This window comes from Ictidomys tridecemlineatus, chromosome 11 (assembly GCF_052094955.1).
Source record: "Ictidomys tridecemlineatus isolate mIctTri1 chromosome 11, mIctTri1.hap1, whole genome shotgun sequence".
NCBI lineage: Eukaryota > Metazoa > Chordata > Mammalia > Rodentia > Sciuridae > Ictidomys > Ictidomys tridecemlineatus.
The window spans coordinates 118678139-118703687 of record NC_135487.1 but is presented as its reverse complement, the minus strand read 5'-3'; the positions used below and the strand labels follow the sequence as shown (position 1 = coordinate 118703687).

Sequence of the window (25549 nt, the reverse complement as noted above, 5' to 3'; positions counted from 1 at the left end):
CTCAGAGCTATGACCAAGCAGAGGGATTCATGCAAAAAAGTATGTGCTTTCCGCTCCTGGGCTCAGTTCTGTTTCATACTCTCTTGCACTTCAGATGATCAGTGATGTCTCTCCAGCAAATGCCTGATGAGATCATGGGCATGCGAATCTTGGCATCAGGCCCGCAGCACCTTGCTCCACATCCTGCCCCAGCTCACAAGCACTGTTGTGCAGTATTAGTGGGAATTGCTTTGTGTTGTTGGAAGGCTTCTTGGATACTCAGCAAGCATCAGCCTTTTAATTTTGGAGGCTTATTGTCATTCAGATGTGTAACTCTGCAGGTGTACAGAGTATCAGATTTTACTGTCAGTGGGTTGTACTTGACATGTCTTAAATTGTATGTTTTTTGGAGAAGTTTATATACTTTCTTGAAGACAGGATAGCCTTTAATATCCATTTAAAATCTATTCATTTCATTTAGTGGGAGTGTTAACTTGTCACCAAACAGGACTCTACTTAAAAGAAAATTTAAAACTCTTTGGCTTATATGTGCAGGCTGGGTGTGGTGGTACATGTCTGTAATCCCAGCAGTGCAAGAGGCTGAAGCAGGAGGATGGGGAGTTCCAGCCAGCCTCAGCAAGGGCAAGGTGCTATGCAACTCAGTGAGACCCTGTCTCTAAATAAAATACAAAATAGGGCTGAAGATGTGGCTTAGTGGTCAAATGCCCCTGAATTCAATCCCAGATACACCTCCCCAACCCCCACCAAATTGCTTCTAAACCCTGATGCCCCTTGACTATGGGATGAGAAAGTCCTGCTCCTGAACTATGCAGACAGTGTGCAGGCCAAAGTACAAATGCCGGACAACTTCCTGGACATTGGGATGGCCTGCAGTTGGCTTAGGGGTGGATCTGATGACAGTAGCAAGGACCCCATTGATGTCAACTACAAGAAGCTCAAAAGTGACATTAAGGTAGTTGACAAAGACTCTGAAGAAGCAGAGATCATCAGGAAGTATGTTAGGAACACACAGGCACAATGCCTATGACCTGGAAGTTTGGATATCTCTAAGGTAGAGTGCAAAGGGGAGAGCCAACACTACAAACCCTTTAAGTAGCTTCACAATCGAAGGTTGCGTGCACAGGTGCAGGACCACCAACTTTGCTGGGATCCTGGTCCCCTTCTAGGCATAGCCCTGCCTGAAGCACCTGTGACAGGCTACATGTTTGGCAAAGACATATTTTTTGCTGATATGGTCTCAAAGAGTATCTACTACTTCCACACATCTCAGGGAGACAAGATAGGCTAAATCCTGTTGGGAGAAGTTGTCCTGGGGAACATGGATGAACTGAAGCCTGCTTCACATATCAACCAATTACCCAAGGGCAAGCAGAGTGTCAAAAGATTTGGGCAAAACTATCCCTGATCCTTCGGCTAGTATTACTCGGGAGAGTATAAAGGACTGGGATCTCATAAGGTGTTATCTATACCTGCCTACTATATAATGAATACATTGTCTTTGATATTGCTCAGGTAAATCTGAAGTATCTGCTGAAACTGAAATTCAACTTTAAGACCTCTCTGTGGTTAACAGAAATATGAGTTGCACCCTGGTGACTCTCATTTGAATTAACTGTGTGCTCATGCACCAACACACCCAGCAGAAACCTCAACTAAGCTGCCAATGGATGTTACCTTTACTAAATCTCCTTGGAAAGGGTTTTTACATAAACAGGTCAAAAGGTTTTTCTCAAATTTTCAAATCCTTTTTATGTTTAATTTTGCATTGGAGGGTTTGAGGGTTCTATCTAGCCAGGCACAGTCCTGACAGATACATCTGACAGTAGAGGGAAAGTGGGGGAGAGGTTTTTGGTTTGTTTTGTTTGCTTAGACTAGTCTTGTTTCAAAACAAAACAAAAAAAAAAAAAAACAACAACAACAAAAAAAAAAACAAGCCAAATTACAGCACTTGCCTTATTGGTTTCCCAAGAGATGGAAACAATGTGTTTCCACCCTTTTCTCTAAGTGTTCATCTTTAGTTTTAATTCTGGCAATGTGTGATGCATTTATTTTGAGCTAAACATAAAAACTAATTTCATACTAAAAATGCTACCATTAATAATATTTGTCAACATCATCAGTGATCACTTGCCTATTATGTTTCTCAAAACCAGAACTCTAAAAACACAAATAGTTTTTGGTGGTTACATACATTTTCTTTCTGTTTTCCTTTTTTGTATTTTTATTTAGAGACAGGGTTTTGCTTAGTTGCTGAGGTTGACTTTGAACTTGTGATCCTCCTGTCTTAGACTCCTGAGCTGCTGGGATTGCAGATGTGCACCACTGTGCCCAGCTAGAAAAAAAATCTTGTCTGGTCTTCTGGTGGTGATATGGACAGAAGCTAATTGAGCCATGTATGAAATGCTTGCTTGTGCATCAGTCCTATGATGAACCTGTCACCTGTTTACCCCACTAAATTCACATGACCCAAGAGTAGAGGAAGCATGAATCCCAAGGGACAATCAAGGTGCTATTACCAGCAGAAGGGGAAACAGAGCCTGGAAATCACAAAATAGAGTGGCAGGTACTGCCAGCATTTAACCCAGGCTCCTAGGGAGCCCTGGACACCTCATCACACACAGTAGCCACCATAGCTTTCCAAACTTCCTGAGTTTGAAATAAGCTGAAGAAGCTGGTGGATTCCTTCTTGCCCTCTTCCTTGATTTTCTCTGGTCCAAGTATTTCTAAGAATTTTAGGACACCTCTGACCTCAAGAAATTCTATCCAATTACTGTCCAGGGAGTAGAAGAGTTGAAACAAAACATTTGACAAATTCCTTGACACTAACCTCCTAAGGGAGTCTAAGTTCCTTTCCTCACATATTTTGCCTCCTATCCTGGAAACGTCCATAGGTAAAGTGACATGATACTTTGGATATTCTTCCTTCTAGCAGGAAGTGGACATCTCTTTATTTGGGGCTTTCCAGCCTCTGTTTCTCCTTCTGCTGGTAATAGCACCTTGATTGTCCCTTGGGGACTCATGCTTCCTCCATTCTTGGTCATGTGATTTTAGTGGGGTAAACAGGTGACAGGTATGTCATCCTTCTGGCTATAGAAATTGGTCTGGGGCCAGGCATGTGACCTAAGCTGATCCAATGAGGCTCAAAAGTCAGAATGTTCTTGGGACCCATGTAAAAGATTGGTTTCTTTTCAGCATAGCTGAGCTATAAGGTGCATGTCTGGAGCTCCTGGGAACCTCAGCACACAGAGCCTTCTGAATATAGAGGACAGATGGAGACTTTAAGGGGAAAGAGGGAGGGTGGGACCAAATACTGATGATAGTGTTTGAACCCCTGGGTCTAGTCAGGTCTGAAATATGTATTTCCACCTCTGGGTAATTCAGTTAAGCAATCCAATAAATCTCTTCTTTCTGAGTGTAGCAGGAATTACTTTTCTGTAATTTTCAATCAAAAGGATACTAACTAGTAAAAGGCCAATGAGGAACATGGGATGGAGGAGTAATTGGAGCAGACTTCCGGGGGACACTACATCTGGGCCCACCTTGAAGGTTAGGGGGCACCTACAGATACCTAGAATCCCATGTGGTATGAATGCCCAGGATACCACGAGAGACTGGAATTTCTCTAGAGTGGATCTTACCTGCCCACAGCTGATAAGAAGATGCCAATTGACCTGAAAAGCTTTTCTAAACATAGGTAAAGTGATATAGCTGAACCACAAGTCAAAGAATGCTTTTCAAGGTAGTTTTCCCTAGAGAAATAGATCCTGTGCCTGATTCTGGGTAACCCTTCAGGTCCAGGATAACAAAGCAGCTGGAGTGCACCCTTTAATCTGAGAGGAGCTAACGGGGAAGGGGCAACACACAGAGGATAGGTGCTGGGTCATTCCTTGTTATCCAGGAAGTTCCTCCATGATAGTTTAGCCACTTGGCTCTGACAGGTTCCCTAGGGAGCAAGGATGCTTGCATCAATCAAAGGTGCATGGAAAAAGCTGAGGGTGAATTTCTCAAGTCTCTCTAAGCCATGATCATTGTACTCTTGCGTCTCAGTATAGTTCATTATTTTGGGCCCAATCCTAGATTTTAACTTCCTAATTAATTCTCAATTGTGTACTTGCTCAAAGTTTTACACTAGAGGTTACTATCCTTATGAAGAACTGCATGGCTTCCTAATAAGAATAACAAGAGATGGTAGAAAAATTAAACTTTGATTTAAAACAGCCTCAATATTTAATGTTTATTTTTAAAAATCAGCCTTTGCAAAAAGTCTCATCATAATATAGCACCCAGAGCACGTGTCAGCTTGGATACAAGGTATAAAATCAAGCCACAATAGAAAGGGAACCAGTCAACAATTACTAGGCTCATAACATATCACAGGCTCTTTGAACACTTTAAGATATTAGCTGAAATTATTACAGCTCATGGAGGATGACTGAGAGCTTCCAAGACTGATAAGAGCTAATGTAATGGGTTGGATGTAATAATGCTTTGTTGGGGGAAGGGTGGGGGAATGAGTCAAATTGTCTCTGCTGCACCCTGGTTCCCAGGATGCCAATAGAAGTAAATACAGATTGGTTCATTAGGAAAGGCTCTTTACTGCAAAAACATCATTTGCTCTAGAGCTAGGCTCCCCTGCATGTTGCCACCATAGCTGGGGGCCAGGTTATCAGCCACATGGAAGTCTCTTTATCCCTACCTTATCCCTTCCCTGTTCCCCCATCCTCTGCCCTGTTCCTGACTCAGTGCATTCTCCTTTTCTTCAGTGACCAGCTAGGCCAACCAACTTTTGTCACCATCTTTTCTCTCTGTACTAGACTGGTCTTCTTTTCATAGTCACTTGCTCTACATATTTTGGGTCTATTATTTTCATTATTTAGTTCTAGAAGGTTGCCATAGTATCAGCAGTAGATAACAAGTACTAGGCAGTGTGCTAACTGCTTTGCTTGAATTGTCTCATATAATCCTCACTGCAGCTCTCCGGTGCTCACTGTCAGTATTTCCATTTACTCCATGAGTATAACATGAAGTTACCAAAGGTAACTGGTGGATCTGGGATTTGAACCTGAGCAGGCTAGCCCAGGTTCTTCCTGCCAGGCCTTTCTACCTGTAGACATAGGGAGTGGGCGAGGCTGCTGATGTGGGTGGTCTCCCTGTATGGTGTTGCAGGTGGAGTTGTGGGTTTGCACTGCCTACCTAGTGGGAGATCCTGGAGTACAATAGATGGCCTATGGGCTTTGGGTCAGACAGATCCATTCCTATTTACTAGTAAATTACTCAATCTTTCCAAGTTCATTTTTTCTTACCTATAATAAATGTCAGTCCTCAGTACTCCCCCCACCTCCCAAAGTTAGGAAATAATACATAATTCTGGCTATAGAAAGTGAATCTACAGCTGTACCTTTAAGGCCTGGTTCATCCAGTCATTGCATAAGCATTAGCTGAATGTCCACTAAATGTAAGGCACTATTACTAGCACCTGAGGTATGGGGAAGAATGACGATGCCTAGCACAAGTGCAATGACTGAGTAAGAAAGGAAGTGGGCTGGACACAGAATCCTTGGAAACACTAACATTTAGGGTGGGAGGAAATTCTGCAGCTGAGGCAAGAGAAATAGCAATAGAAGAAGAGAGCTGAGAAGGGGCAGAGGCCATCAGGCTGGACTAGATGAGGTGAAGGAGGCACAGCACTTGCCTTGGATCTCGAATTTAAAGGGGCACCAAAGTTGTGTGCAATGGCAGACACCTATGATCCCAGTGACTTGGGCATTTGAGACAGGAGAACTGTAAACCTGAGGCTTGTCCTTGCAACACAGCAAGACCCCTCCCCCCCCCCGCCCCCAAAAAGGGGTGGGGATATAGCTCAGTGGTAAATCATCTCTGTAAAGGGCACCAAAAAAAAAAAAAACACACCTCAGCAATAAAATCATATTTCAGTGCAATATTTAAAATAATCAAATTAATATAAAATTCATGATGAATCAAATATCAACATTTTACATAAAAACAGGATCTGACTCTGCACCTGAGATCCCGCCTCACTTACCTCACCCTGTGTTCAAGTGGAAAATGTTAAGTAAGACAAGGAAAGAAAACTGGAAATCTAAATTTGGCTGCACAGAGGTTGCTGGTAACCACGGTGAGCTTAGTTTCATGACTTGAGGGTTGAGAAGCCAGATTACAGGTACTGACATTTCTCAAAGCATGATCTGTGAACCATAGCATCAGAGTTATTGGGAGCACTTGTTAGAAAAAAAGGTCAGGGCCCTATACTTAATCTATTAAATCAGAACCCTAGGGGTGGGGTGGGCATAGGGAGGTAGACTAGTAATTTGTACGTGTTATTTTTAATTTTTTGCTGAGCTGGATTAAAACCCAGGGTTTCCTGATGTTAGCTGGGGAGCTATGTCCCCAGCCTTAACCTTTATTTTAAACCTCTTTGCTAAGAGCCATAGCCAAGTAGGAATGATGCATGGCATTTTTGGTTGAAAGGTGATGCCAGCAAGCCATTGAGATAATGATTATGTTAAGATGTGCATTCAATTGGACATTGGACCCCTGCTGTCCTCCTAGGCCTGTTATTTTGGAGCTCTTGCGGGACTCCTGGAGAGTTCCCATTGTTTGGGGAAGTGTGGTAGGAGGGATTTCCAGAGGAGGGATTTTCCTGTTGGTGTGGTGTGTCCCAGGAGAAGGCTGCATGTGTGGTGTTCAAAGGAGTTTTGGAAATAAAGTTTGTTCTTGCTTGAGTGGCTTGTGATTTTGTGCCCAGCCAGACTGTGGCAACTCTTTTATGCACACCAAAGTACGACATTAGGGTGAACCTAGAGACATATTCTGATATTCCCTTTGGTCTGTGTTCTAGGTCTGAATCTGATCAATAATTTAAAAAAAAAAAAAGTAGGTGCCCTTTCTCACTGTGTTATATCCTCAGCCCTTTTTACTTTTTAAAAAGTTTATTTTGGTGGTATCAAATCCAGGGCCTCATGCATGCCAGGCAAGCATTCTACCACGGAGCTCCATCCCCACATCTCCAGACACCCCTACTTTCCGTTTTGAGAAAAGGTCACACCAAGCCACCCAAGTGGCCCAGAATTTGTGATCTTTCCACCCCAGAACACCCATAGCTGGGTTTACAGTCATGTGCCGCCACACCAGGCTGTTTAATAATTTTATCAGTAACTTAAATGGAAGGAAAAAACAGCTCTGTTTAATTAAGTCTTTAGTCCTGCCCAGCTGCAGACTCTTTGGTTCATTCTTTCCTTTATTCAGCAAACAAGTGCCAGCCCTCCTAGATAAGAGAAATGCAGAGCTGAACAATGAAGGAGACAGATGCAGCTCCTGGTCTCTCAGTGGGGGTGAAAGAGATATTGACCAGGTAGTAACAATCAAATGTTATGACTATCAGGACACAGGGAGGGACTGTGAGTACAGGTAATGGGAACCTCAGGTTCTCAAGTAGTCTGGGCCTCAGTGAAGGGCTTTCTAAAAACTGATATTTAAATTGAGGTCTGAATATAGGAGTATGAATTAGTTAAATAAGGAGGGGGGTTTCAGAAGAAAAGGGAGTTCAGGCTAGGGGAAAACCCTATAATAAAAGGGTCTGAGTTGGGTGTAGTGGTGTACACCTATAAGCCAGTTACCAGAAAGACTGAGGCAGGAGGATTACATTCCAAGGGCAAGCTCTGGCAATTTAATGAGATCCTTTTTCAAAACAAAAAATACAAAGGACTCGGGTTATATCTCAGTAATACGGTAACCCTGGGTTCAATCCTCTGTCCTGCCAAACAAAACAAAATAAATGAAATGGTCTGAGATGAATCCACAGGCAGATAGACCAAGAATATCCCCAGATCTTTCCATAATACAAACCACCTCAAAGATGTCCGAATCTGCTTTCAGTCCTGCTCTGCCTACACGGCTCCTGAACACAGGAACCTCAAACTCAGCATGTCCCAAATCAAACTTAACTACACCTAAACTTGCTTCTTTTTTATGTTATCTTCCCATTCACCTCGTTTCCCAAGCCAGAAATATGAGAGTCATCCTGAGGCATGAGTGGAGAGAGTAGCTGGGTATATAAATATGGAGCCCAGATTCCAGAAGGAAATTATCATGAAAACGCATGAGACCACTTAGGGAGAATTTGATAGTGTGAGCAGAGAAGAGGTAAAATAGATGGAGTCTCAAGGAACAACTACATTTAAGGGAAAGTATTCCCTTAAAGAAGAAAAAAAGGGAGAAACAAAGAGTCTTGGCATCACAGAAACCCAGGGAAGAGTGTTTTGAGAAGTGGGAAAGTTTGATTGAAAAATGCCACTCTGGTCATGTATAAGGAATGAGGATGTAGTCACTGGGCTCCACAATTAGAAAACCATTGGTAATCTTGACCAGACCAGCATCAGTGGAGTCAGGGCAACAGGGATTAGACTGCAGTAGGCAGAGGAGGAACCAGGAGAGCATGTGGAGACAGGGAGAGTAACTAGCCTTTTCAACAAGCTTCACTATGAAAGGAAGGATCTGGGTGCAACTTATGTTTGAGGCATGGATTTAATTTTATTTTTAAGGCAAAAGAGATTCTAGCATACAAAATACTGATGAAAAAAGCTGGTAATGAGGCAAAGGGGAACACTACAGGAGAGAAAAAATAAAGTCCTTGAGGAGATGGGAAGGGATTTAAATGTTGAACAAATGAGAATTAGTCCTAAGAAAGAATACCAGCTTCCACTCTGATAGGAGAAAAAAGAGATAGAGGTCAGACTGGGGACACATTTACAAGTTGGGAATATGGAAGTCGATGGAATCCTTGATTTTGGGGATATGCCTGTAATCCCAGCAACTGGGGAGGCTGAGGCAGAAGGATCAGGAGTTCAAAGCCAGCCTCAGCAACTGAGTGAGTCCCTGTCTCTAAATAAAATGCAAAATGGGGCTGAGGACATGGCTTTTTTTTTTTTAATCATCAAATGTTCTGTTCTAAAATATTAGAGAATATCAAGAGAAAATCTCCCTTAAAACTGTTCTCTTTTTCTTTTGAAATTTTCTATTGTTTCCACCACTCAGCAAAGGCTACCTGCTTCTAAGGCAGGATCAAGCTTACAAGGAACAAGCTGGATCCTTGGGAAAACTCCTGCTTCAATTCAGGGGAAGTCATGCCTTGGTCAGTTTGAATGAAATTGTTGAGGATGTGATTCCTTGTGACTTTGCCAGCATCGTCCCACTCTTGTAAAAAGCTTAAGAGCCTGCTAATTACTGCCTGTTCTTTTATAAAAGTCATGATCAATCAGTAGTCCTGAGGTGGGCTCACTACCCCCAAAGCAGTACACTTCATATGTGATTCCAGGAAGGGTGTCCACTTAGCCTAGCCAAGCAAGACAACTGGGTGGACAACTGTGGATCAATCTCCAGCCCTGGAACTGCAGCTGGTAGTGGATAGTGGAGGCAGCTGGACAATGAAACCAAAGGGCACTGTCTTCACAGGATACTAATAGATGCAATATGGAGAGGAGAGACCCTCTGGGTTGGCAGAATAGGACACTGCAGGCTTCCTACCTTCACAGCTGTGTGAGGGGGTACATTTTCCATTTATGGCTCAGTTTAAGCTTTTTGATGTTCCATAAACAAGACAAACATATATATTGGGCAAATCTGATGTTTCAAACCCAGCAACTGCCAGGAGTGGTGGCTCCTGCCTACAATCCCAGCAACTGGGGAGGCTGAGGCAGAAGGATCAGGAGTTCAAAGCCAGCCTCAGCAACTGAGAGAGACCCTGTCTCTAAATAAAATACAAAATGGGGCTGAGGACATGGCTTGGTGGTCGCGTGCCCCTGAATTCAATCCCTGATAGTCACCCCCTACACCCACCCACTCACCCCCCCCAAAAAAAAGAAAAACCAAACCCAGCAACTGAAAACTACCCTCTTGGCTCCTTGCTGGTAGACCCTCTTCTTTCTCCTTTCTGTTGCTATCCCCTCCCTACACGACCGTCCAAGGCTCCCAACTCTTTCTTTTCAGATGCTCCCAAGTGCGTCCCTCAAAAAAGCAACCATTTTCCACGGAAATTTAAAAAAAAAAATCAAAGAAAAGCCTGTCTAGCGCCAGGTGGGGAACATTTTAACTAGACAGGAAGCTCCTTTCAAATCCTCTTCTAACTTTCTCCGTGAAGAGGAGGAAATCGCCATAACTTTTCATGGTCTCCAAGGCGCCTCCACAGAGCAGAGCCTGGCAGAAGCGAGGAGCAGCCCTGCGATGCTGGGGGCGCCCCTGAGCTGCTCAGGCTCCTCTCGCCTTCTCCCAGGACGAACTCCGCTGGGATGCCCTACACTGAGGCGCAAGACCCTGGCACCTGCGCCCCCTACTGGCCTCAATAGACACTTGGAAGCGCGCGGTTCTTCAGGTCAAACGTGGGTGACAGTTAAGAATCTAAGTAACTGACTGAACTGCTCCCAACCGCTTGAACCCAGGACTGGAAACTGAGTCTGATCATCCCACCTCTGAGCCTAGGAACACCTTTTCCTATTTCAAGTATTTTCTACTTGAATGGAAATAGGACAATAGGTCCAAATAGAAGCAGGTGTCCTGGCGAAGGATTTGGTGGTCAGCGGCTTAGGGTCACCTGAGGACAGAGGGGGTCTTGCAGGGTCATGGGGCCCATTGGCCACGGGGTGGAGACCTCCAGTGCCAGCAAGCATGGAGCCCTCAGAATCACTGGGGATAGGATGTCCCAAGCTTAGACACCCAGATTTGATGTATCCAGTTTTCCAGTGGTTGTGGCCTCAGGCACCTGAATTAATGAGGAGCCAGGGGACATCACTGGGAGACAGGGCTGAATGGACAAGCAGCAGGGTACCATGGAGGACTCAGGGAGCAGCCACTGTCTTGAGCAGCCTCTTTCCCTGTCCTGAATCCTGCCTGTCCCTTCAAGTAGAACTCAGAGGGGAAACCAAGTCTCACTTAAGGAGTGAGAGAAAATGGGCTTTACCCCAACTAGACAAAAGGTTCCACCTAGAATTAAACTCTGATTGTTGGACCTAAAGTGTGCAGAGTGCTCACCATTACTGCATGGAACCACAGTAATGAACAAGTCCCAAGTCGCCCTAGATTTGCAAGCCCTTTCTCAGGCTCCATCATGCCCCAGCTTTTCTTCCTGCGGTGAGTACAGATATCACTCAGCTATTACTCTGTGGGTCTTCTAACCATAAACACATTATATCTCCTAATTTAGGTGTTCGTTTATCCTTTTAAAATTCTTTGCCACTTATACACTCTTATATGTTTTTTTTTTTGAAGTATTTCATTTTGGGAAAACCATTTTAAATGGTATTGATTTCAAAAGTTTCCTTTCTAGTTATGTATATATTTCTATTAATAGAAATACATTTGAATTTTGTTTGTGTACATTGCACCCTACAATTTAACTAATCCTGCTCATTAGTTTTAATATTTGGAGGAGTTTTTTTTACCCAGAATCTTTGGGATATTTTATATGGACAATCATATCATCTGTGATAGAAATAGTTTTATCTCTGTCTTTCCAAGAATGGATGCCTTTCTTCTTCTGCACTATCTCATTGGTTAGGACTGACATAGAATGCTCATGTGACTGGTGAGGGTGGCCACTTTGCCTTTTTACCAGTGTGAGGGGAGGGCATTTGGTTTTCCCCAGGAAATATGATGACTGTGATGTTAGCTATTCCATTTCATAGATATCCTTTATCAGTTTGATAAGTTTTTCTTCTATTCCTAATATGCTATTTTTTTTTATCACCAATAGATGTTCTCAATGAACTCCCTTTGCCCTTTTGTCAATAATCAATTGACCATACTGATGGGGCCCTTTTTGTGTAGGTTAATCTTTTTGTTATTTTCATTTATGTGTTTATCCCTTTGCCCATAGTACAATATCTTGTTATAGTGAGTCTTAAAATTGGGTAGTGCAATACATATTGTCAAATATAGTTTCTATTAAAACTGATATTATTATGTAGTCTTAGTATTTAACTATCAACATAGTGAATTACAACAATTGATTATTTTACAGAGAGCCAGTCAGGCATCCCTGGGTTTAACCCAGCAATTAGGGAGTTTCTCCCCCCACAAAGAGAACCAATAAGATATATAGATATAAAAGGATGCATTATGAGATTTGTCCCACAATTGTGAAGGCCAGGAAGTCCCATGATGTGCCATCAAAGCTGGAGCACCAGATGTAATTCAGTCTGAGTCCACAGGCTTAAGAAGCAGGGGAGCTTTCACTGCAGAGTTGAAGTGATGACTATCCAGAAGACAAAGTGAATTAGTTATTCCTCCATCTTGATTATTATTGCTGTTATTATTCTTTGCAGTATTGGAGAATGACCCCAGAGCCTTCTACACACTAGGCAAGCAATCTGCCACCGAGGTACATTCCAGCCATTTTTATTTTATTTTATTTTGTGACAGGGTCTCACTGAGTTTTCCAGGCTGGCCTTGAACTTGAGATCTTCTTGCCTTAGCTTCTCAAGAAGTGGGAGTACAGTTGTGAGGCATCATGCTCAGCTCTCTATCTTTATTTTTTATGGGACTGTGGATGAATTGAATAATATGTACCCACTTCAGTGAAGATGGATCTTTTTTCCCAGTCCTGGGCCAAATACTAATCTTTATACAGGCAGAAAAAAATGTCTCACCAGTTATTGGTGTGTACTTTAATGCAGTTGAATTCACATTAGAAAAAAAAAAACCACACCCACTTATTGTATTGCTCATTTTGTACATTGCTGGAATTAATTTTTAATACTTTATTACAAACTTGCATGTATGTTCATGAGGGTTATTGATATGTAGGTTCTGGGGTTCTTTGGTTAAGTTTCTTTTAGAAAGCAGGGATCTCTTTAGTATTGTATTAAGGGCATGCTGACTTCACAAAATAAATCATGAAATATTTCCTCCTTTTCCATTTTCTGAAAAAAAAATTCTGTAACTTTTATAATGTTTCTTCTTTAGTTGTTAACAAAATTATCCAGTTAACTAATATGGACATAGAGATTATTTTTTATTATTAATATGGTTTCATTTTGAGTTAGTTTAGTAGCTTGGGGTTTTCAAGAAATGAATCCACATTTGAATTTATATGATAGGGTAGTTCATAATGTTATAAAATTTCCATATTATGCTCTTGATATTTTTAGGATCTTTAATGATATTCCATGCCATTCTTGATAATACTAATGTGTGTTTTCCTTCTTTTTTCATAAATACCAGTTAGAATATTACATTTTTTACTTTCTCAGAAAATAACATTTTCAAAAATTAGAGGAAGAATTGTGGGAGAGAGAATCTGAACAGTGGAGTTGGAGAGTCAGAAGAACCACTGAGAAGGTAATGAAGGTAATGCATAGAGCTGATATGTCCATTAACTCAAGTGTGACCTCAAGGAAAGAAGTGCTGGACTCACCTAGGGAGTTATTCCTTTGTGGTTCTGCACCCAGATATCTGGGTATGGGCTTCATGCCACTGTGGGTCTATGCTGGCAGCAGTCACGAAGGAGAGCTCTGTGCAAATGGAGGAGAGCAAGGGAAAGCTGGAACCCACCAGTTCCTCTCCATCTGTTCATCACCACATTAAACCAGAAGAGTCCTAAATTTATAATCTAGACTAAAATTATAATTGATATTTTAAGAAAACATGCAATTCATAAAAGTGTGTGCAACTAATATAAGAGTTTCAAAATACGTGTAGAGAAAAATGACAAGAATTAAAGGAAATCTACCGTCACATATAGAGTTATAAACATTTGTTGTCTGTAAAAGGTAGAACAAGTACAAGAAAAGAAAAAAGTGTGTATGGCTATAAAAGATTTAAATACTACAAGGGTATTTAGATTATTATATCTAGCAGATAGAGAAGAAACATTCATTTCAGGATTACATGGAACATTCACCAAAGTAAACTGTAAGGAACATCCTGGTTATAGTTTTAATCTTGTATTTTCCACACATACTTAAGTGCTGAATGTTGGGTCCCTCACCGTTGGCACTATTAGGAGTGGTGGAAACTTTGGGAACTGGGACCTATTTTGAGGAAGTAAAGTCATTGGAGGCATGTCCTGGAAGGAGGCAATAAGGACTTGGACCTCTTCTGCTCTCTCACTTCCCACACACCATGATGTGAACACCTTTGCTCCACCACATGACTCGGACCAAAGTGTTTAGCTTCACCACAGGTCAAATAGAAGGGGCAAAGAATCCATGGATTTAACCTTTTAAAACATTTGCTTAAACATATTTTTCCTTCTTTTAAGTTGTTTGTCTTAGGTATTTTGTCACAGTGTTGGCAATTTAACTCATACAATATAAAGTGAGTCTCAAGATTTTCTTAAGAATTTTTTTCAGTGTATATTATTTGACAACAGAATTAAATTATGTGTCAAAATTGTAAGTATCTGAAAGATAACCAAACCTTTTGGAATTGAGTAGTGTATTACTTTTTAAAATACATGTGTGTTAAAAAAATTACAAGGGAAATTGGAAATTATTTTGAGCTGAAGGATAACTGAGATTCAACCAAGCAACAGCAGTAGTAGGTAGATGAAGAAGATCTTAAAAGAGCATTTCTACGTCCACCTGCTTACATTAGAAAAAGACACATAAAATCAAGGATGTCTTAAGCTCCCACCTTGGAAGCTACAAATAAAGAAAAGAAATAAGCCAAAGTAAATGGATGAAGGAAAATAATAAAGATAGGAGGAAAAATAAAAGAGAAAATGATGACACCATAAAGAAAAACAATAAAATGGAAAATGATTCTTCAAAAAGCTAAAGAGCAAGACCAAGCAAGAGAGAGAAGCGCAATAAGCAATACCAAATACAAAAACCATCTCAATAGATCCTAATGTACTACAATAATGTAGTATTGTGTATCTTCCTGTAAGGTTCTATTGTATAAAAAACATTTAATTCAATGACAACATTTTTTTTAAAAAACCAGAAAAAAGTGAAAAATCTGAATAAGTATATATACATGTGATAGTAACCAAATTTATAAAAACATATCAAATGTACTCTAAAACTATGACTTCATTGGTGATTATGTCATATATTTAAGAAAGAAATAAGACTAACCTTATCCAAAGTTTTCTGATAACATTCCCTGGATATACGATACAGCCAAACCCATAATATGAGGTCAGAAGGATCCTGGTCACAAAATGCCCAAACCACACTTAAATGTTTTATTAAAACTTATAACTAGTATCACTTTTTTCAGTGCTGGTGATCAAACCCAGGGCCTTGTGAAGCCTAGTCAAGGATTCTACTGCTGAGCAACCACCTCAGTCATCCCAAGGGGAGCGCCCACCGACCGGCAGGCGGCGGCGGCCCGCGAGGGGGAGGCGGCTTCGGGCTTTGTGGCCGCGGCGCGCGCGGCGGGGCCTGGCCGGCAGGGGGCGCGCCGCCGGCGCCAGGCGCTCCGGAGCCCGCGGCCCTCCCGGCCGCTCAGCCCGCGAGAGGAGTCGAGGCCGCCGCGCTCGCGCCTCGCCGGCCCCTCCCCGGGTCTCCGCGGCCACCGCGCCACCCCCTCAGGATAGCTAACTGCCCAGAGAAACAGAGTGGAAAATGCAAAACAACGAAATTATAAAACCTGCCAAATACTTCTCAGAGTGGGAAAAGAGCATCTTGCTTGCTTTGGTAGAAAAGCACAAATATGTGCTGGAGTGCAAGAAAAGCGATGCCCGAACTATCGCCCTCAAGCAGCGGACCTGGCAAGCGCTTGCCCACGAAGACAACTCTCAGCCCAGCGTGTCGCTGCGGGATTTCAAACAGCTCAAGAAGTGCTGGGAGAACACCAAGGCTCGGACCAAAAAAATTATGGCCCACGAAAGGAGAAAGTGAAGCGAAGCGTCAGCCCACTGCTGAGCACCCACGTCCTGGGGAAGGAGAAGATGGCCAGCATGCTGCCCGGGCAGCTGTACTTTCTGCAGAGCCCGCCCGAGGAGGGCCCGAGTACCATCGTGATGCCGCAGCCCCAGAATCATTTGCTGTTTCAAATAGAGAACTGTGCGATGGTGAGAAAGAGTTCATACATTTTCCGGGATGTGAGGGGACCTCTCAACCTGAACCCTAGTGTTCAGCTGTCAGAATAACAGCCAATAAAAACTACAGGAGCAAAACCTCTCAGGAAGGTGCTTTAAAAAAGATGCATGAGGAAGAACACCATCAACAAATGTCCATCTTACAACTGCAGCTGATACAAATGAATGAGGTGCATGTGGCCAAAATCCAGCAGATAGAGCGAGAGTGTGAGATGGCAGAGGAGGAACACAGGATAAAAATGGAAGTTCTCAATAAAAAGAAGATGTATTGGGAAAGAAAACTACAAACTTTTACCAAGGAATGGCCTGTTTCTTCATTTAACCGGCCCTTTCCCAATTCACCCTAAGACTTTGGGGTGGCTCCCTTGTAATTAATCTGTTGGCAAAGGAAATCTGGAACGTGAACTTGCGGTCAGTAACCTGTAACAGAGCTACAACTAGGAAAATTAGAGTGGTAGTAGTCACTTATTTAAGAATACATTCAGGTAAACAGCTGCACCCTATGTACCCCTTAAGTGGCAACGAAGCTGTTATAGTTTCTGAAAATTATCTCTGAGTGCTATAATTCTGAATGTATTGTCTCTTAATTAGAATTCATATAAGAACCATGTGTGAGTGTTGTATCTTTTTTTAATCAAATGCAAGTGTGACTATAAAGGAGTGTGGCTGATTTTTTTCTTTTTTTAAGCAGACAACAGAATTTTTCTATCAAATGAATGCTCTCCCCATTGAAAGTGGCTGTCCAGGCAGGGTGCCCATCCGTTTCTCCAGTGGCTGTGTTATTACTCAGAACTTGCTAGAGGTCTTTAAGGAATTTCTGCAAAAGCTGCAGCACCTCTTTTATTTTTTCCAGTGTCATCCTCTGACTGTGGATTTTCTGTTTCCAAAAAGCCCAGCATTTGAAAGGATAGTTTCTAATGTGGCTCATAAACTGCCTTTTAAGGCTCTTCCAAATACTGTCTCCAATAGTAGAGAGTTTTGTTGGGAACTAAGGATGTAACAACTTTGAGGGAGAAATGTTTATTTAGGTTTCTACACTGTTATGTTTGTTTTATTTAAAAAAGACTTGGAATTTAAAAAAAAGAAAAAAAGTAAATCTCAAAAAATTACAAAATGGACATGGCATTGGGAGCACCTGTGTCTGGAGCTGATCTCTGGGGCTGCTCTCCTTCCTGTCTCCTTTGGTCCCCTTATGCTGTGGTCGCAGGCCTCCACTAGGATAGGAGTCCCTTAGGTGCTGTGGCAACATGCCACTTCTTCAGGCTTCAGTGTTGCTGGCATCTCCAGCTGACATGCCACCTTGCAGAGGAGCTGAGGTGCTGTAACTGGATGCAGAGAGAATCTTTGGGGAGATAATCCTGCAGTTCCTGGACACAGTGACACATGGAATGTTGACATATCCAACCAGACCTTGAAGGACAAATATGATGCCATGAAGGTCATTTTACTGTCTTTGAGGAGAACCTGAGGAAAACTACTGCAGAGAACTAGGAGCCAGTCACTAGGCAGATGGCCAACAAGGCCCAGGAAGCCAGCTGCCTCAATGCAGAGAAGGAAAGGGACTCCAGGAGACAGCAGGCCTGGCTGCAGAAAGAGCTTGCCGAAGCCACAAAGGAACCGCTGCCCGTTGAACAGGATGATGACACTGAAGTCATTGTGGGTGGGACAGAGCACACAGAGGAGATCTCCCCTGTGCAAGCTATCAGCAGAGCAGCTGCTAAGTGACTCTCACAGCCCACTGGAGGTCTTCTGGATTCTATCACTAATACCTTTAGGAGATGCTCTGTCTCTCCGTTTCCACTCCCCCAAGACAATGTGAGCACTCATCCTGGCTCTGGTAAACATATGAGGGTACCAACTACTACTGCCTTATGTGTCTTTGATGCACATGATGGGGAAGTTAATCCTGTGCAGCTCAGGGCAGGTTCCCTATTACTGGCCACAGGTGAATGGAAATGTTAAGTTATGGGAAGCATTTGGAGACAAATATGAGTTCAAAGGCTCCCTATCTGGTAGTAATGCTGGAATTACAAGCATTGAATTTTTTTTTTTTTGAGAGAGAGAGAGAGAGAGAGAGAGATTTTAAATATTTTTTAGGTTTTGGTGGACACAACATCTTTATTTTATTTTTATGTGGTGCTGAGGATCGAACCCAGTGCCCCATGCATGCCAGGCAAGCATGTTACCACTTGAGCCACATCCCCAGCCCCAAGCATTGAATTTTCTTTTTTTTCTTTTTCTATTTTTTATTGGTTCTTGTTGGTTATATATAACATTAGGATTCATTTGATAGTACTAGGGCTTACAACTTCAAATAATTTTGAAGCTGGACTGTGGATGATTATTGATTATAGCACATGCTCACAGGACATAGTGGGAAAGTGTTCCCTGCTGATTTCCTGCTGGACAATGCATGGATGTCTCAGGAAGTCATGACCTGACTCTTGAACTCTGGGATCTATGCAAGAAAGCATAAAGAGAGCATTTGCAGGATTCAGTTACAATGATGTTGTTTGCACAGAGCAATGTGTGATGAGTGGACTTTTTGACAAGAAAAGTCATTTCAGGGACATCTGGTCAGAGTGTGGTGTGAGAAATGGAGCTGTTGGGGAAGATTTTTGCTTTGGATCTAAACCCAGAAAGGACTGAACTTCTGAGCTCTTCCCATGATGACTTGCTGAAAATCATTGGTTTTCAGACAAATGCTCTCAAGCAGAGGTTCAGTGCACCTGGATTCAAGTGCAGCTCTGTACCAGAGTCTTCAGGCCTGATTGCAGTTATGTGGCAGCAGTCTTGGCCAAGGGCTCTCTCTGTTCTCTCTCTATGTCTGGATAGTGCTCACAGGGAAAGAGGAGAAGGTTCTTTCAAAACAGCACAGCTGCTCCCTTAGGCTGGATTCAGTGAGGCCCGACTGCTAAGTGAGCCAGACTTACAGTGCATGGGGAATTTCTCTAGAATTCTTTTGCTGTCAACGAGTCTCTGCCTGGGCAGGTACAGCTGGATTTGGAATGCACTGGGTATGGTTTACAGTCTTGACTCCAGTGCTCTTCTGGTCTCTCCCAGAAGCTCTTCTGTCAACACTGTGGTGTGGTGTCTCTCCAGTGTGCATGTTGTCAGTGTGAACAAAAGCAGCAAATCTATGCTAAGGGCACAGAATTGATGACCTTCAGGAGAGTAGCAGGGATGCACACAGTCCTGTCCTGTGGGCACAGGTCCTTCCAGAGAAGAGCCCATGTCATGCAACATGGTGGCCTTCCTTTGTACAGGATTTCTGAGAATTTTGACTAAGCTCTCTAATGGCTTGGAGGAAAAAATACTGAAACAGCCTGACCCTGCAAGTCACCTGGCCAAGGATCAGGCTCTTGTCTCAGTTGGTGTGGGAAACACTAGTAATTCTGATCTTCCATACCTCATTGGGGAGCCACAGGGTCCCCTCTAGCTCTTCTCACTGGATGACAGTGCCAGTGACACCCACATGTCCAGGTTTGTCCGCAGCTGTGCTGCTCCCATTCAGTTCTACCAGATGCACAGCTATGGGAGGCCATCCTTGCACGTGATTTGAGTTACCTCCCTGGCTGGGTGAGAGACGCTTAGAAACAACTGTGTAGAGCCTTCCCCACCCTTTTCCAGGTCTGAGGGCTTGTCCTTGCAGAGGCATGTCTGGCCACTGCCCTGAAGACCCAAGCATCACCCCTGACCTTGGGATGCTGCCCCCCTTCATCTTCATTGGATGATACTTTCCCTGGAAGTTTTTGTTCCCCAATAAAAGCCCACTTCCTGACATGCTCTCTCTCTCTCTCTCTCTCTCTCTCTCTCTCTCTCTCTCTCTCTCTCTCTCTCTCTCTCTCTCTCTTTCTCTCTCTCTCTCTCTCTTTCTCTCTCTCTCTAGCCTCTTCTGTAAACCTTGCCACCACTTTAGGTGGCTGGAGGCAGGAGCTAGGAGAAGCCATCTCAGAGCTGGTATTAAAGGTAATGAGAGTCTTGTCTCTTTAATTTTAAACTCCCTAGCAATTACTTATGAACCAAACCTTCTTTCATGAACAGCGCTGGTCGTGTGGCAGACACAGCCCTTCAACTGGAAGTCCTTTGCCTAGTGGACTTGCTCTAAGCATTGGATTAGAGGAAATCCCAAACACAGGGCCTGGGCTGATCATTGGGCTCTCATGAACTCATTATTGCTGAAACCTGAGGTCTTTTGAGTGGTCTTAAAAACTTTGATTCCATCCAGCTCCGTTCTTCTACATATCTACTTCTTGGTCAAGAAATGTATATTGATTTGGTTAAAAAAATTTTGAGACAGGCAAGGACATGTGCCAGCCTTTTCAAGTGAGGTGGGTTTGTGACAGAGTTGAAAATTGGGCTCCTGAATCATTTTGCAAATGCATGGAAGGTGTGTGCTTGCCACATTCTTATTGATGACAAAGGATTTGAGGTATCTGATGTATTTTCTCCAGAGCTGGTGGTGGTGATTCCAGCCACTGACCCTCTCCAGTCCTGCATGCACTGACCTTGGAGTTCAGTGCAGGAAGCCCAGTCCAAGGAGCATGGTGGTGTTGTGTTTCCTGTTGGGCTGTGATGAAGGCTGGGGAAACATTTATATTTATCCGTTGACCTGTGTAAGATTTTAATTCTGTGTTGGTGTCGATAACATCATGTTTTTATCACATTTTCATTTGCACTTTTTTCTTCCACACTTGTTCTCTGGACATGAGGTACATGGGTACCAGAAAATGAGAAAGGAATGAGGCATCTTTGCTGACAGGGACATGATCTTCATTTTCCATCATTTTCCTGCTTGCATCTTCTTTTTTGTTTTGCCATTCAAAGAACTTGTATTGAGGGGAGTGGAAATTCACAGCCAGGGCACATCTTTAATTTATTTAACTATGTATGTTGCCCAACAGAACTTCATAAATAAAAAAAGAATCAAGAATCAAGAAAGGCAGTCTTCAAATTGCAGGGTGGGTCAAGCCCATAGAGACATTTTGATTTCTTTATTTTTATAATCTTTCTTACATCACTGCATAATGATAAACTTGCCAGAAGACAAAGTTTGTCTTCACTGGTAAGTGAGCTATTCAGGACAAATAGTATAAACATGAAAAGTTTTCTGGATAGAAAAGGCACAGACAAGTAAAAGAATGTGTACAGGGCAATGACCCAGACAGAGCAATATGACAACTGTGGCAAGAAGAAGAATGAGAAGAAGCCACAGAAGATTCAATGAACAGGACTGAAGGCTTTGTTGCGCACAGAAAACTTTATAAATTCACATGACACACAGAGGACCAACAGTTACTTGCATTAATAATTTTCCTTCATTGTGTCCAAGTCCTTTAGTTTGTCCTGGTGACAATGACAGTACCTGAGCCAGGAGAAGAAAAAGAAGAGATGTGGAAGACCAGAGTTAGAGAACCCAGCCAACACCCCAAACTACAGAGAAAATAACTGAATCTAGGGAGTAAAAACAACCAGTGTTTAGGACACCACAAACAGCCTGCACCCCAAATCATGCACAGTTTAGCCTTCACCACACAAGGTTCCAGGACTTCCCTCTCATTAGCATGCATATGCCACATAAAAAACCAAAAGTCGTCAGATAGATATGTTTCTATTATTTAGAACAACAACAAAAAAAAAAACATTTGATGGACAAGTATTCCAAATGAATTTAACTTCCAGTTTAAAACTTGTTAGGTATAAATTTATAAACCAATTGTGAGTATAATTTTTTATGTGCTGTCTAGTACAATGCTTTGCAATGAAACTTAAATATGTACAGAATCACACATATATAATACACATATGAATATATGTGATATATGTATATGTTAAAATATTGATCAAAGGCTGGGGTGCTATTCAATGGCAGAATGCTTACTTAGCACACAGAAGGACTTGAGCTCAAACTTCCTGTATTATGAAAGTTGATCAAAATGTTATGTATCACAAAAAAAGTAGTCTGGTAAGAGGAGAGCGGGTCAGAGCCAGGCTCTAGTTCAGGAATCTGGGGTCTATGAACAAGAAGAGCTGGGACTGAGCCATGGTGTTACACCTTAGCTGGTACATGGGAAAACAGTGATGGGGAAGACTGTGTTAGAAGGAAATGAAGATGTGGCTCAGCACCACACCCACCATGGCAGCTCCAAAAGGGGAAGGCAACAACCTGATGTATGCTTAGCACTTCCTGCCAGCTGGGTACTGTGCTTAGCACTTCACAGATGTTTCTTACTTAAAGGCCACAATTAAAAATCCATGAAATTGTCCATTTTTATTTGACAATTGAGGTCATCATCTGAGAAATAAGTATTCAGGGCAACCAGAGAAAATAAGGACTAACATGACCCAAGAATATCTGGCATGAGAATTTGGCATGAGAATTTCAAGGTTCAGATTTAGAGAAACCTGAGCAGAAGTGATTGAGGATATGGCCATGCAGGTGATTGGAGTCGGCAAATCAATTGGAGCTCCCAAAAGGCAAAACAGAAGACACAGAGTGGAATGATGTGTCAAGAGGTTGAGGAGTGGGGCCTCTGTTAACACTCAAATTAACCTAGGGAAGCAACATAGAGTCTGGATATTGAAGAGAGCCAGAGAAATTTGGTGAACATGCTTATCTGAAGAGGCAGGCAAGAGATTGGTGAAGGACTGAAAGTCAACCATGTGAAATAAATGTGCCTTCCACCCAGTGCTTTCTTCACGTCCTCGTTTCCTTAGAATCAGGAGCATTTTGCCACATAGTGAGGTCCCCCTAGGTGAAGAAAAGGAAGCCACTCTAGAGAGTGTGGAAGGTCTATAATAATGAGACAGAGCCTAGTGAGGTGGAAGGAAGACCAACTAAAAAGCAAAGCACTTTATTAGGTCTCTAAGCCGTGTAAACCCCAGCTTGTCTATTAAAGTCTCAGTGCCACACTTTGCCAGTTGGGTCGTGTAAAGTATAAACATATAGTAAAACCTGTCCTACTATGAATGAAATTGGAAAAAACAGGCTCCAGGCCAATATATGTCTCACACCTATAGCCAAACTTCCATAGAATTTTTGTTTTTGCCTTTTTATATTTTACAATAATTTTCTTACATTTTTTAACTTTAGAAGTTTATGGTCATATGTAGCAGTGGATTCATACATCTATGCAATTTCAGTTCATGATTTGCCCCTTTCCCTCTCTCTTTTTCCTCCCATCCTCCTTAACTTCTCCCAAATATCCTTCATCTACTCTACTAGACTTCCTTTTCCTCATATATTAATTTATATTTGATTGGTTCTTTCTACCTATGTATAAAGGTGGAGATCCCTGTGGTATATTTATATGTGCATATAACAACTTTTTCAGAATTCATTTTGGGGCTGCGGTTGTGGCTCAGTGAAGAGCACTTGCCACTCATGCCCAAGTCCCTGGGTTTTATCCTCAGCACCCAGTAAAAATAAAGATATTGTGTCCATCTACAACTAAAAAAAAATCATTCTTCACTGCCTCCCCTTACCCATCCCTGCACTCTGCCTCACAATCTTCTCCATTACTGTTCTTTCCTTTATGTGTAAAATATCCTATTCTGCCCTCCCCATTTTCTTTGTTTTACTCTAGTTTCAGCATGAGAATAAACATTCAAGCTTCAAGTTTTTGTGTTTGCCTTAGTTCACGTAGCATGATATTCTCATTTCTATCCATTTATTCGCAAACACCATAATTTCATCCTCTTTTATGGCTCTGTAGAACTCCAGTGTGCATCTCTCCCCCCCCCTCTCTGTCTCACACACACACATACACACAAACATTATATATATATATATATATATATATATATATATATATATATATATATGATTTTAAATTCATTTATCTATTGTGGGGAATATTGAGGTTGATTTCATAATTTACTATTGCAAAATGTGCTGGTGTAAATATTGAGGAAGCTGTCACTGTAGTATGCTGATTTTAGAAGTTTTGGAAAAATACCTAGGAATGGGAAGATGCTCATAGGATGGTTACATCTCTAGTTTTTTGATGAATCTCAATTCTGCTTATGGAATGGTACTAGTCTGCAGTTAAATGTACAAGTGCACCTTGCCCCCACAACCTTGCCCACATTTTTTGTTTGTGTATCCTTGACAATTGCCATTTCCGGGTGAGGTGAAATTTCAGTTTTGTTTTCATTTTGTGTTTTTCTGATTGCTTGTGAGGTTGAACATTTTCTCATATATTTGACTATTTGTATTTCTTTTGTTAAGAAGTTTCCATTTAGTTATATTGCCCATTTATTGATTGGGTTATTTGGAATATTTTTGTGTGAAGTGTTTTGAGTTCTTTGTATATTCTGGATATTAATTCCTTATCAGATGAGTAGCTGGTCAAGATTTTTTCCCATTCTGTAGGCTCTCTGTTCACACACTTATTTCTTTCCTTTGCTGGAAAGAAGCTTTCTAGTTTGATGGCATCCCACTTATTTATTCTTAATTTCAATTCATGCACTTTTTTTCTTTTTTATTAGTTGTTAAAAACATTACAAAGCTCTTGACATATCATATTTCATACATTTGATTCAAGTGGGTTATGAACTCCCATTTTTACCCTATATACAGATTGCAGAATCTCATCGGTTACACATCCACATTTTTACATACTGTCATACTAGTGTCTGTTGTATTCTGCTGCCTTTCCTATCCTCTACTATCCCCCCTCCCCTCCCCTCCCATCTTCTCTCTCTACCCCATCTACTGTAATTCATTTCTCTCTCTTGTTTTTTCCCTTTCCCCTCACTTCCTCTTATGTGTAATTTTGTATAAAAATGAGGGCATTTCATGCACTTTTGAGTATCCTGTTAAGGAGGTTGGTGCCAGCAATTTTATGATGGAATGTTAGCCCTATATTCTCTTCTAGCAGCTGTAATGTTTCTGGTCTAATTCTTAAGTGTTTGATCCATTTTGATTTGAGTTTTGTGCAGGGTGCAAAATAGGGTTCTAGTGTTATTTTTCTACATATCACTATCCAGTTGTCTTAGCACCATTTATTTAAAATGTTTTTCCTCCAATGTATATTTTTTTGCACCTTTGTTAAGTATCAGATGGCTCTAAGTATGTGGATTTGTCTCTGTCTTTTACTCTGTCCTATTGGTCTTTGGGTCTATGTTGGTGCCAATATCATGCTGTTTTTGTTATTACAGCTCGGCGGCATTATTTATTGTCTGGAGCTACAATATAATATAGAGTTAAAAGGAGTCAAGTGCATTCCAGAGCCAACATACCTGAAGCTTGAAGGTCAGGGAATCTACATGCACTTTCTCAACAGAATTTGTCTTCTGATTATCTTCTGTTTGCAGACACCTCTGGCAACATTAAGGACATGCTCTTGAAAACCACGTGTGTTGTCAGATGATCCTTTAAGAGCATCATCCTCTATCTTGGCATGATTTTTTATTGGAATGGAAGCATCTAAATTCAGCTCTGAAAATAAAACCAGAGACAACAGAATCCTTTATTATCTATGATGT

General features: G+C 41.8%; 4 pseudogenes; all 4 read left to right on the top strand.

Annotated features, from left to right (window-relative positions):
* The first annotated feature begins 701 nt into the window (after positions 1–701).
* Positions 702–1581, top strand: LOC144368706 (poly [ADP-ribose] polymerase 1 pseudogene; annotated as a pseudogene).
* A 13863-nt stretch (positions 1582–15444) lies between these two features.
* Positions 15445–16668, top strand: LOC144368365 (myb/SANT-like DNA-binding domain-containing protein 3 pseudogene; annotated as a pseudogene).
* Positions 16165–18116, top strand: LOC144368705 (autophagy-related protein 16-1 pseudogene; annotated as a pseudogene).
* Positions 18117–18360: 244 nt separating this feature from the next.
* On the top strand, positions 18361–19851 carry LOC144368366 (autophagy-related protein 16-1 pseudogene; annotated as a pseudogene).
* Positions 19852–25549: the final 5698 nt, after the last annotated feature.